Source organism: Phyllostomus discolor, chromosome 3, assembly GCF_004126475.2.
Source record: "Phyllostomus discolor isolate MPI-MPIP mPhyDis1 chromosome 3, mPhyDis1.pri.v3, whole genome shotgun sequence".
NCBI classification, from domain to species: domain Eukaryota; kingdom Metazoa; phylum Chordata; class Mammalia; order Chiroptera; family Phyllostomidae; genus Phyllostomus; species Phyllostomus discolor.
This window is the reverse complement of record NC_040905.2, coordinates 85,870,957-85,881,103: the sequence shown is the minus strand read 5'-3', so window position 1 is coordinate 85,881,103 and position 10,147 is coordinate 85,870,957. Positions and strand designations below refer to the sequence as shown.

The window sequence follows — 10,147 nt, the reverse complement described above, 5'->3', positions numbered from 1 at the left end:
GGTCATCAAAAGTGGAAATTTTTTAACATAATTGAACCTAGTTATTAGCATGGCAGATTATTGATTATTATCACAAAGATATGTACAAAATTCTAAGATGCTGGGACTGGAAGCAAATTTGGAGATATGTGGCTTTTCCATGATGTAAATGGATAGAAATCTCAGAAGATTGCAATGCTGGTAACTGTTATGGCCAAATTAGAATCCATATATCTCAGAATTCTGTTATTCTACTATACAAAGAATTTGGACTGGCCCCAGTGGAGATACATATAAAACCACTGGGTCCCGTCCAGAGAGGGCAAGAGGTGTAGAGAAGAAGAAGCCACCGAGGGGCTCTGGGGAAACAAGAACTCCAGCCTGGGAAGTCAGGGAGCGGAGAGAAGAAATAGGGAGGATTTCTAATAGTCAAGGGTCAGCTCCCAAAGTGGATGCTGAACAATATGACAACAGGGTCCCTTGATAGAGTCTGAACTAAAAAATGTCAGAGTTTATACAAAAAAAGGGGGGAAAAGTCACAAAAGTATAGCAATAATAATTGAGGCTGAGGTTGCTTCTTAGAATCAGTGAATGATTCTATGTAATCGTTGCTTCCTATGTAAGCTCAGATTAAAGTCAGAATGTGGTTTGGCTTGGACAAGGTGGTGTGCTTGGCAAGAGACAGGTGGACATAGGGTGGGGGACGCTATTGTTGATAGTCTACACAATTCAGTAGAAACTTTGCTACCTAATATAATCCTTGCGGGAGACCCTGTAAAGGGAAACCCTAAGCAAATGTTCTTGTTGTCACCATTAGTGAATAGATTAGAATATTAGTATAGGTTTCCCTTAGTATAGGTTTTATTGGTATAGGTTTTATTGGTTCCTCCGAGGTTCTCATGGTACTTACAATGAATGCCAGATGGCTCTCCTGACCAGGATCGCTAAGCAAGCATTGTCCAGAGCTTCCTTTCTGTTAGCATCTATAAGAAAAATAGTAAAAATAAAATTTTGAAAAGATCATCTATTACTCTTGCTTGAAATGCTGGTGATTATTTCCAGGAAGATTATGTTTTTCGTTATTCTATAAATAATATGCATTATACATGCTCTTAATTTTCCTGGTACTAATCAATAACTTTATCTCTTTTTCTTTGTAATAATACCTTACAGTATACACTTTCCTTCTTGAAAAACACAGATATCTTAGAAATGAAATATAGGTGAATTGATAGACATGAAATAGAAAAGCTAAGTTTCTTTTTAAAAATAGAAAATATATATTCTCTGTATATATAACATATTTTTTAAAAATCATCTGTATTTCAGAAGAATCATTCCATAACATGTATGCAGGATTTTCAATTATGTGTTCATTTAGTAATGGGTTTCCAGAAAAGTAAATTTTAAATAGCATCATAATAACTTTGACACAAAACTGCATGAGTCATAAGGAAATTTTATGCTTACTCCTACCCGACCTCCCATTCCAATTTAGCATCACATGTAATTAGTTGTTTCCAATTCTTCTGAAGGTTTGATTCAGTAGTATAATCGTCATCCTTGTGTAGTCTTACAGAAGTCAAAGCTTCGAGTGTTCAGGGAGCCATTTAAAATGGTCTTCTGTCTGTACCAGAAAATTTTGTTTCAATGTATTTGCTTATTTGGAAGAACATTTAAGAATTCCACAATTCATTTTAGCCCTGGACATTAGTAATGGTCTAATCTTGACAGAGTTTGAAATTGTATCACACATCTGAGATCTATGATTTACACTATTTTTTTTTATTTTTTCTCTCTGTTTTTGAGAGCAAGAAGAACAAGTACTGAAATGCCTTTTAGAGAGATTTACAGCATTAATAACCCTAGGCTATTTTAAGTCACAGTCCATCTTTATGGAAGAGGTACAGAGATTATACAGCATATATTTTTGCTCCTAGAATTACAAACTGATATTTCACATACAAGTTATTTAAAGAAAACAATGCATTCACACTTCAAGAATATGCCTAAGGTCATTACTTCCCTGATTTTAGCCTTTCCATCTGTGCTCAAATATTCAATGAAAAGAAACAAAACAACATCCCACTGAATTTATCAAGTCCAAGCAAAGCACAATATTAAGCTTATTTGGTGGTTGGAAGTACACAGTCCTCTACATAAACACAGTAGACAGTCAGTTTTGGGGGCAGAAACTGAGAAGGTCTGTAGGTGAGAAGCAGGTCCACAGACCTGTACAGGAATGTCCACAGCAACATTATTCATAACAGAAATTGGAGACAGTCCTAAAGTGCATAAACAGGAGAATTAATAAACAAATTGTGGTAAAATCATAACAGAATATCCCTGTGCAATAAAAAAGCAAACTGCTGATATACCCAACAATATACTGATTGAAAGAAGCCTTACACAAGAGTATATATTGTGTGGTTCCATTTTCATCATGTTCTGGAAAAAACTTGATCTATGATGGGAACAAAAATAAGAATAGTGGTTGTTTTTGGAGAACTGAAAGCAATATGGACTGCAAGGGACATTAGGGAATTTTCTGAAGTAGTGGTAATATTTGATATCTTGGAGTTGTGGAAACGCAGATGCAGGAGTTTTTCAAAACTCAGCACATTTAGGCTGTGTTTTTTGCATTGTACATCAATTTTATATCAAAAGAATAAAACTGCACAAACACTGAACTACAGCTAATGATATGCATAGTGAAGTATTTAGGGGAAAATGTACTGACATCTTCAATCCACCCTGAAATGCATTAAAAAATAAGGTGAATTGATGGATGTCTAAAGAGATGGATAAGCAGATAGAAAAGTGATAAAGCAAGTATAGTTAAATGTCAATGGTAGAGATGAGGTGATGTGTATACAGGGTAGAACAAAAGTAGGTTTACAGCTGTGACTATATAAAACACAGTTTATTCTCATTATTAATTATTGTATTATTTTCCATACAAATAACTGTAAACCTATTCTTGCCTCACCCTGTACAGATTGTTCATTGTAATATTCTTTCAAGTTTGCTGCATGTTTGAAAATTAGAGTATTGAAATGTTAAAAACATGAGGGAGAAGAGTCAGCCTCAAGGAAAAATACCTATAAATCTATAGATGATTTTTCTCAAGAAATCTTAGCCTGCTGGCATGCCATTTCATGTATTGAAGTACACAAAAACATCACAAAATAATGTTCAATTGCCAACATTAGCCTGAGGGTGATTGAATTCAGTTCCTATCATGCATGTCTGAATTGTGACCCTTAGTAAGCTGAGACACCAGAATGTCTTTTTCCTACATAATACATATTCTTAGGCTTTCTACTTACTTCAATTGTGCCCCATTAACTGATGTGAATTTTCCTTTTAATTTAGAAACCAACAAAGAAATAAAAACATTCAGGGTTCCAGAATTTTCTAATAATTCCTAATAGATTTGTAGTTTGTTTTTTAGTCACCACAGGTATTTTGCTTTCTGGGAAGAAAAATAAAGACTTTTTATTCTCTCTCTCTTAGGAAACAACCATCCAGAAATCTTGTAGTTTCTCTCTACTGTAAAAAATATAATAATAAAATCCAGTCATGTGACTTTTCAACAATAAGTAAAAATACTTACACTGATTTATCTAGGGCCTGGTTTGTCTCAACATGATTCCTTCAAACACCTCATTACTCAGTTGCTATTTAGTTTCTTGAAGGCTGTTGCCATCTGCAATTTCCATAGCTTTTAGAAGTTGAAGGACAGTGCATATGCAGGCTGTGGAATGATTGATAGTAGAGTCACATTTTTGCAGTTTGTGATGAGAATGACATCTCTCTCAAGACACTGTTCATTGCGAGCCAAATTCAACACATCCTTCTAAATGTTTTTTCTGATCTAGAGTTATCTGTTGCTGAATAAATAATCTTTCCATATCGTCTTATAAAACACCCGATCTTTATGCAATGTTATTTCTGACCTTTGAACCTCCTTGGCTGTTCCATTTCTACTATTCTGACCTGCAGGGTCAAGGATGGAGCTGTTTTAGCAGTAACTGGAATCTGTGGCCTCAGTTTGTGCTGGTTTGTTATTGATGGAGTGTAAAAAATGTGCATGCAATTGCTTTACCATAATTCCTCAGGATTGATCCTAGGAATATTTAACTACACATCCATTAACAGCTAAGAAATTTGGTGCAAATTTATTCCTCCTCCTATTACAAATAATAAATACCACTTCCTCTTTCACTATTCATTATGATTTAGGCATTTCAGTGGTTAACTAATCTGTTATCTTTTTCTTTCCTTCACTGTATGTATATCTTAGAGAGAATAAGGATTGATTTTGTGTTTGCTATCCTTTCATCCTGTTATTCCTTAATTTCTGTGCCAGGGAGATGGGGTTCTTTGGACCAAGAAAAAAGTTTCATCAAGCAGGAGAAATAGCCTTTAGTGTGTTATTTACTTGATATGATTTTTTAAAAATAATGAGACAGTTGGAATGCTAACAACATATGCTCCATTTAATGTCCTTTATTGTTAAAAGTCAGATTATAAAAATACCTTTTTAATAGGAGCATCTACATAAGTGAATTGAAATAGTATTCAGTGTCTACAAATAACTTGTAATGCATCCCAGAGAAAATAAATTTCCTTTTATCTGTCATTGTCACTAAAGCCAAGAACCTTGAGTATGTGAGTCACATGTGTTCCTTTATCTTTAAGTTGTGTTTTATTCTTCATCTTTTGTTGTTTTTAAATAGCTTTTACATTAGAAAAACCTACATGATTGTCCTGATTTACTTTGTACCATGTTTGTGTCCATGCATGCCATTGTCATGAGTACTTACACAGAGCTTCTATTCAATTAGCCATCTAAAGTGCCTTTTATTCTGAAATAGTTGGTATACTAGGGTCTTGCATTTGTCTAATTGCTTCATCATAATCTGATTCTTTGCCTATAATATGTTACTATTTTTGTTTATTCTATACCCCCATAAAAGTCTGTTTTCATAATATAACATCTTAAAACTAGAAGGGACCTTTGAAATACCTAGAATAAGACTCCTCTTTTCTAATTACAAAGAATGAGATAGAGAGCCAAAAAGCCACACTGGAAACCCATGCATGCTGGCTTCTGGTCTAGCTCTCTACTTTTTGCAGAGCTACACATGTATATGATTTTAAACCATTCTTATTCCCACAGCTTTAATCCATAGGTAAGGCAACTATTAATTTTCTGTAGATAAAAGAGTTGTATTATGTACATTAAGGATTTCAAAGAATTTCTTTGAATTTCCTTTTCTCACGGAGTCCAAGAATATAACTTGGAAGCTATATTTTAAAAAGTAATTTGAAAGGCACTGTGTAATATTATCTCTCCCTCTGTGTCTCTCTCTGTCTCTGTCTCTCTCTCCCTTTCCTTTCATGCCCCCACCCCTTTCTCTTTCCCTCCACACCCATCACCCTGGTACTGTACTGGACACTAAATGTACAAAGATGAATGTGGCAAAGACCCTGATTGAAGGAGCTCATGCATAAGCTCCTTCCTTAAGGAGCACGTGTAGTATGAGCTCAGCAACGGGGAAAGGAGACTTAGAAGAATAATCCAGAAATGCTTACTGGAGGAAGCTCAAAGTCCAGTCACACTTAAACTGAACCTGCAAGGATGAAGAGGGAATAGCACATGAAGGACAAAGAAGAGATCTAAATAAATATCATTTGCAATAGCCAGATGCCAAGTCAATACATTTCCTTTTTATGTTTAATTGGATAGGTCTGAAAGGTATTGATTGCTACATTTGCTATTACAAATATGTTCAGGTACTCACCTTTCTCTCTTCTTCAAATATGTGTTAGCAGCAGTTGATATCGCAAAGGTTGAGAGCAAGAGGAGACAAAGTGGAGAAAATGAAGAGGTGACTCAACATAGAATTGGTAGTTCTAAGAACTGCTATCAGCTCCATCCCTCTCTAGGTATCTGATCTTGAAACTATTTAACTCTTCTTAACTTTAGTCTGCTCAGCCTTTAACTGTGAGGGCCTTTAATTGTATGACTTTAAAACATAATGATAAATATCAAGTGAGAAATGAAGAAGTACTGTAGACAAGTATATAGCGTTATATAGATACCTATTGTTATGTACATACAGTACACACACAACAGCCCTCTGTGTGTATCGCGGTGCTAATGTTCACCTATACATCTGGGGAAAGGAGGAAGCCTGTGCTGTATTCCAAACTGATAAACTCATGTCTATTCAATGCATAGGATTTGTACATTTTTATACAGTTCTTTTCACCCTTGTGTATGAAATGTTTGCTCTTTCTGTTAGGTCTGAGATTGTCTTATTCACCTCCGACTTCCCTGCACCTAGTATACTGCTCAAGAACATCCTGCTAGAAGGCGAGCCAATGTAATCTTCAATAGATATCTTCAAATGAAATTATTAAACCTGAATTGTATAGCTAATAGATCAACTTTTCACTAGCTCTAGAGACATAATTTTTTATTTACTTCATACAAAGCAATATTTGATCGAAGAGGTTAATCTCCAGTGGGTTTTCTTAGTTTGTATTTTTGACTAATTTTGATCTTTTTTGAACATGCATAGGAATATTCTTAGCCACATTCCATTTCTTCAATATGTACTTGCTAGACACCTACAATATCAGTTTATGACACTGAATTAGGTCTTGTTCAGGGAAAGAAGTACTTAAGAGGAATCTCCCATCAATAGTTATCTGACCATACAAAATACTATGTGCCTATGCATCAGGAACTCAGGCCAAAACAGTACATTAATTTAAAGGGAGAAGAGATGTGGGAGGGTCCAGGAATGATTTCATAGAGCATTGTAGGAATAGCTAACATTTACTGAATGCTTGCTAAAGGCCAGGCATTATTTTAAATGTTTTACATATTTTACTCAGTTAATGCTCACAATAATACTTGGTTAGATATCATTGTATTCTCACTCTAAACACAAGAAGATTGTGGCTGAGCTAATAGCAGAGGCTGAACCTACAGTTTTACTCAAGTACCTGCACTCAATTACTATACCATGTCTTTTGTAACTGAACGTTTCAGGGCTGAGTCAGCTATGACTGCTCAGAGAAATGGACACTGATAAGGGATGGGTGAAGAGTAAGAGCAAAGGCATGGAGGTAGGATAAGAACAGCATAGTTGGGACGTAGGGTTCTTTTTTTTGGGCAGGGGGGACGTAGGGTTCTTGCTGAAAAACAGTGGAAGTCAAATCTGGAAAGCTCAGACAAACTCATACTATGAATTCCTGAGTAACAGATGAATAATCAGACTATGTTGTTTGGGCTGTGAAGACCTGTTACACATTTTCAGTAAAGCTTGCAAACAGTAACACAGTGGAATGAAGAGGTTTGAAATAGGATCTGTACCTTCTGGCCATTGAGGCAAATTTTATTTTTTCAGAAAAATCGAGTGTGCCCCTTTCTGCAAACCCAGCTGTCAGCTGCCTCACCAGCATCCGTTGCATTCTCCCTAACAGTTCCTGATTTCCATTCGGGCATCCTTGAGTTCCCATGGCTAAGCCAACCAGTGACGTTAAACCCTCTGATAAAAGGGGCAGTCAATTTGCATTAATCTTAGGACTTTACCTTGCGGTCTTTAGGCAAAGGATGGAGTGGGGTATAGTAGGATCCAGCTGTGAATGAACCCAGCACACAGAGCCGGTAGAGCACAATGAGGAGAATAATAAATGGAGTGCAAACCCTCTTGAATCCCACCTGCCTGAAGCCCATTCAACTTGTGGACTTTTCAGATATGTGAACAACTATATTCTTTTTGTTTTAAAGTCACTTTTAGTAGGTTTTCTGTTACTTGAAATAAAAATCACTCTAAGAAATACAGTGTCCAATGCTAAGGATTTCCCCTTGATTTGAGGACCTACAAAAACTCTGACTGAGCTAAGAAGCACAGCTCAGAATGTTGTCTTCTATTTTTATGACCTCCCTTCTTCATGACCTCTGCACCGGGACAAATCCCAGTGATTTTTTCATAGTTCAGCTCTGAAGCTTCAAATCCCGTGTCAGTATCTCCTGTCCCAACACTGTTGAAGACTGTGCTCTCTGAGCTTCTAAAGCTCAGGGTGACCAAGGAATGGCTGTATATCATACCCAGGGCTCTCACATCAAAGCACCCAGTGGAGGCCTCATCCTGTTCAAAATGACAAATTAAAATGAATCCCAGAGCTTTATTCTCTAAGAACATAAGACATGTTTTCTTTTGGAACATTTCATTGCACTGTCTTCAGAATCAAGCTTTCTAAAGAATGTTATTATACTTTGAGCTTCTTGACACATTTCCTAATAATTTGAAGCTTCTGACACTTATACAATAAAAGATTGTGCTTCTGGAAAAAAAATCAATGAATCTTTTTGGCAATCATCCTAAATCTGTAGAGATTAAATTCACTTCCCAGACATTGCTATTTCATATCAAACATAGAGTCACGCAGTATAATTAAGATAGTTGTGGAACCATATATTTCATGCCCTAGCTGTCTGCTTTAAACTATCTTGGGAAGTTGAGAAATAATAGGGAAGCTACATCTTAACCAGAATAATTACACTTGCTAAGCAGAATGGGATGAGCAAGAGCTTTATAAAAGAATAAAACAAACCTACCAGAAAACCAATAATTTCTGTATCCATTCTGATATTATAAACCTTGCTGATAAAAAAAAAAAAAAAGAAAGGAAAAAGGCTCACCTCCAGTTACAACTCCCAGGAGAATGGCAGTTATTATCCCCTATTGAGTTGGTACTTACCATACAGAGCCTGAACAATTCATACAGAAAAATAAACCATAACATTCCTGTTTATTATTACTTCAGCTGAGAGGTGGTGACATTAAACAGTTCTGCACTGCTGCTATCAATCAGCGGGCTGGAGATGTTCTCAGCATGGGGCTAGGACTCCTTGGAAACCAGGCTCATCAAAGCAACCAGCTGTCAGAATTCTTCAAATTAAACTGTTATTACAGTAGTATTCATTAGTCAGTTACTAGCTATTAAGATATTTTTATATCAGCACCATTGACTTTGGCTGATGCTTTTTAATATGCAAGATATATATAAACATGATTCAGTGGCTCATGGGAGGATGACAGACTCTGTTAGCCCTCGGTGTCCACTGTCTAAAAGCTGCAGCAAAGGGCGCCGGTCTTATCCATGAGCACACGAATTTTTTTGGAAGCTGGATGTTTGCTCCAGTGGTTAGAGTGGGGAGAGGGGTCATAATAATATATTTCAACACTAGTATTTGCCCAGCAAAGTGATAGCTTAACATCAGAAATTATAACTCTTAAAGCTGTTACTGAGCCGCTGATGACAGTGGTTTATGCTTCTCCAGCTCGAGGGTTTGGGTTTCCTTTCTGTCTGAGTCGCTGGGCACGTGTTGAAGTTTTGCTTCAACTCCAGAGTCAAACAAAGGATGTCAAATGGGGTGTGTGGAGAAGTAAAGAGGAAAGTCAGTATACAAGCTCTGATAGAAAAAATATGACAAGAGTTGGGTTCTTATTAACTTAATAGTGTCCTTGGCATTTGGGAAAGTTCTTAAGCCTCTGTTTCAGTTTCAAGGCAAATTTGACCTAAATCATCTAGAAAAAAAATTGTGTTACTCACTGGTCTAGAAAGATTGATATATTACTTACATGCATAGCGCAAACTCATTCACACGTAGAAACCACAGACCTTCTAGTTTTCCCCTTGCTTCACATTAATTCCCATATCACATATAGAATGCCAGATTGGTCAGTTAAAAATGCAGAATATTCAGCCCAAATTGTTTCTTTTGTAGATGAAGACAGCAAGATTCAGTGAATTAGATTACTGGCACCAGCCTTCATTTTGTTTTCCTCCTCTCTTTTTTCAAAAATATCTTGGGGCTCCCCATTCCACCTGGAAGACAGGCCATTTCCTTGTCCTCACACACATAAAGGTGACAACAGACAACATATAAGCAACCTCTGCCTGCACTGCAAGGAAGTGCAGGGTTAGCTATTGTCTCTGATACAGAATCTGAGATGCCCAAGATTCAACACTGGATAGGGCTTGATTGGCTCTGTGGGAACTGGGATGAGCCATTTGACATCATCTTAATAGCTTGTGAAAGTATTAAGTTTTCAGGAATTTTGTGAGTCATTGGCATTAT

The 10,147-nt window shown here is 36.5% G+C and overlaps 1 long non-coding RNA gene across 1 annotated transcript; it reads right to left on the bottom strand.

Moving 5' to 3' along the window:
* Positions 1–1,780: 1,780 nt before the first annotated feature.
* On the bottom strand, positions 1,781–4,421 carry LOC118499323. Its single transcript, XR_004901844.1, has 2 exons — positions 3,596–4,421; positions 1,781–2,264 (listed from the first exon to the last, which is right to left on the bottom strand). It is a non-coding gene; the product is annotated as an uncharacterized LOC118499323 (long non-coding RNA).
* Positions 4,422–10,147: the final 5,726 nt, after the last annotated feature.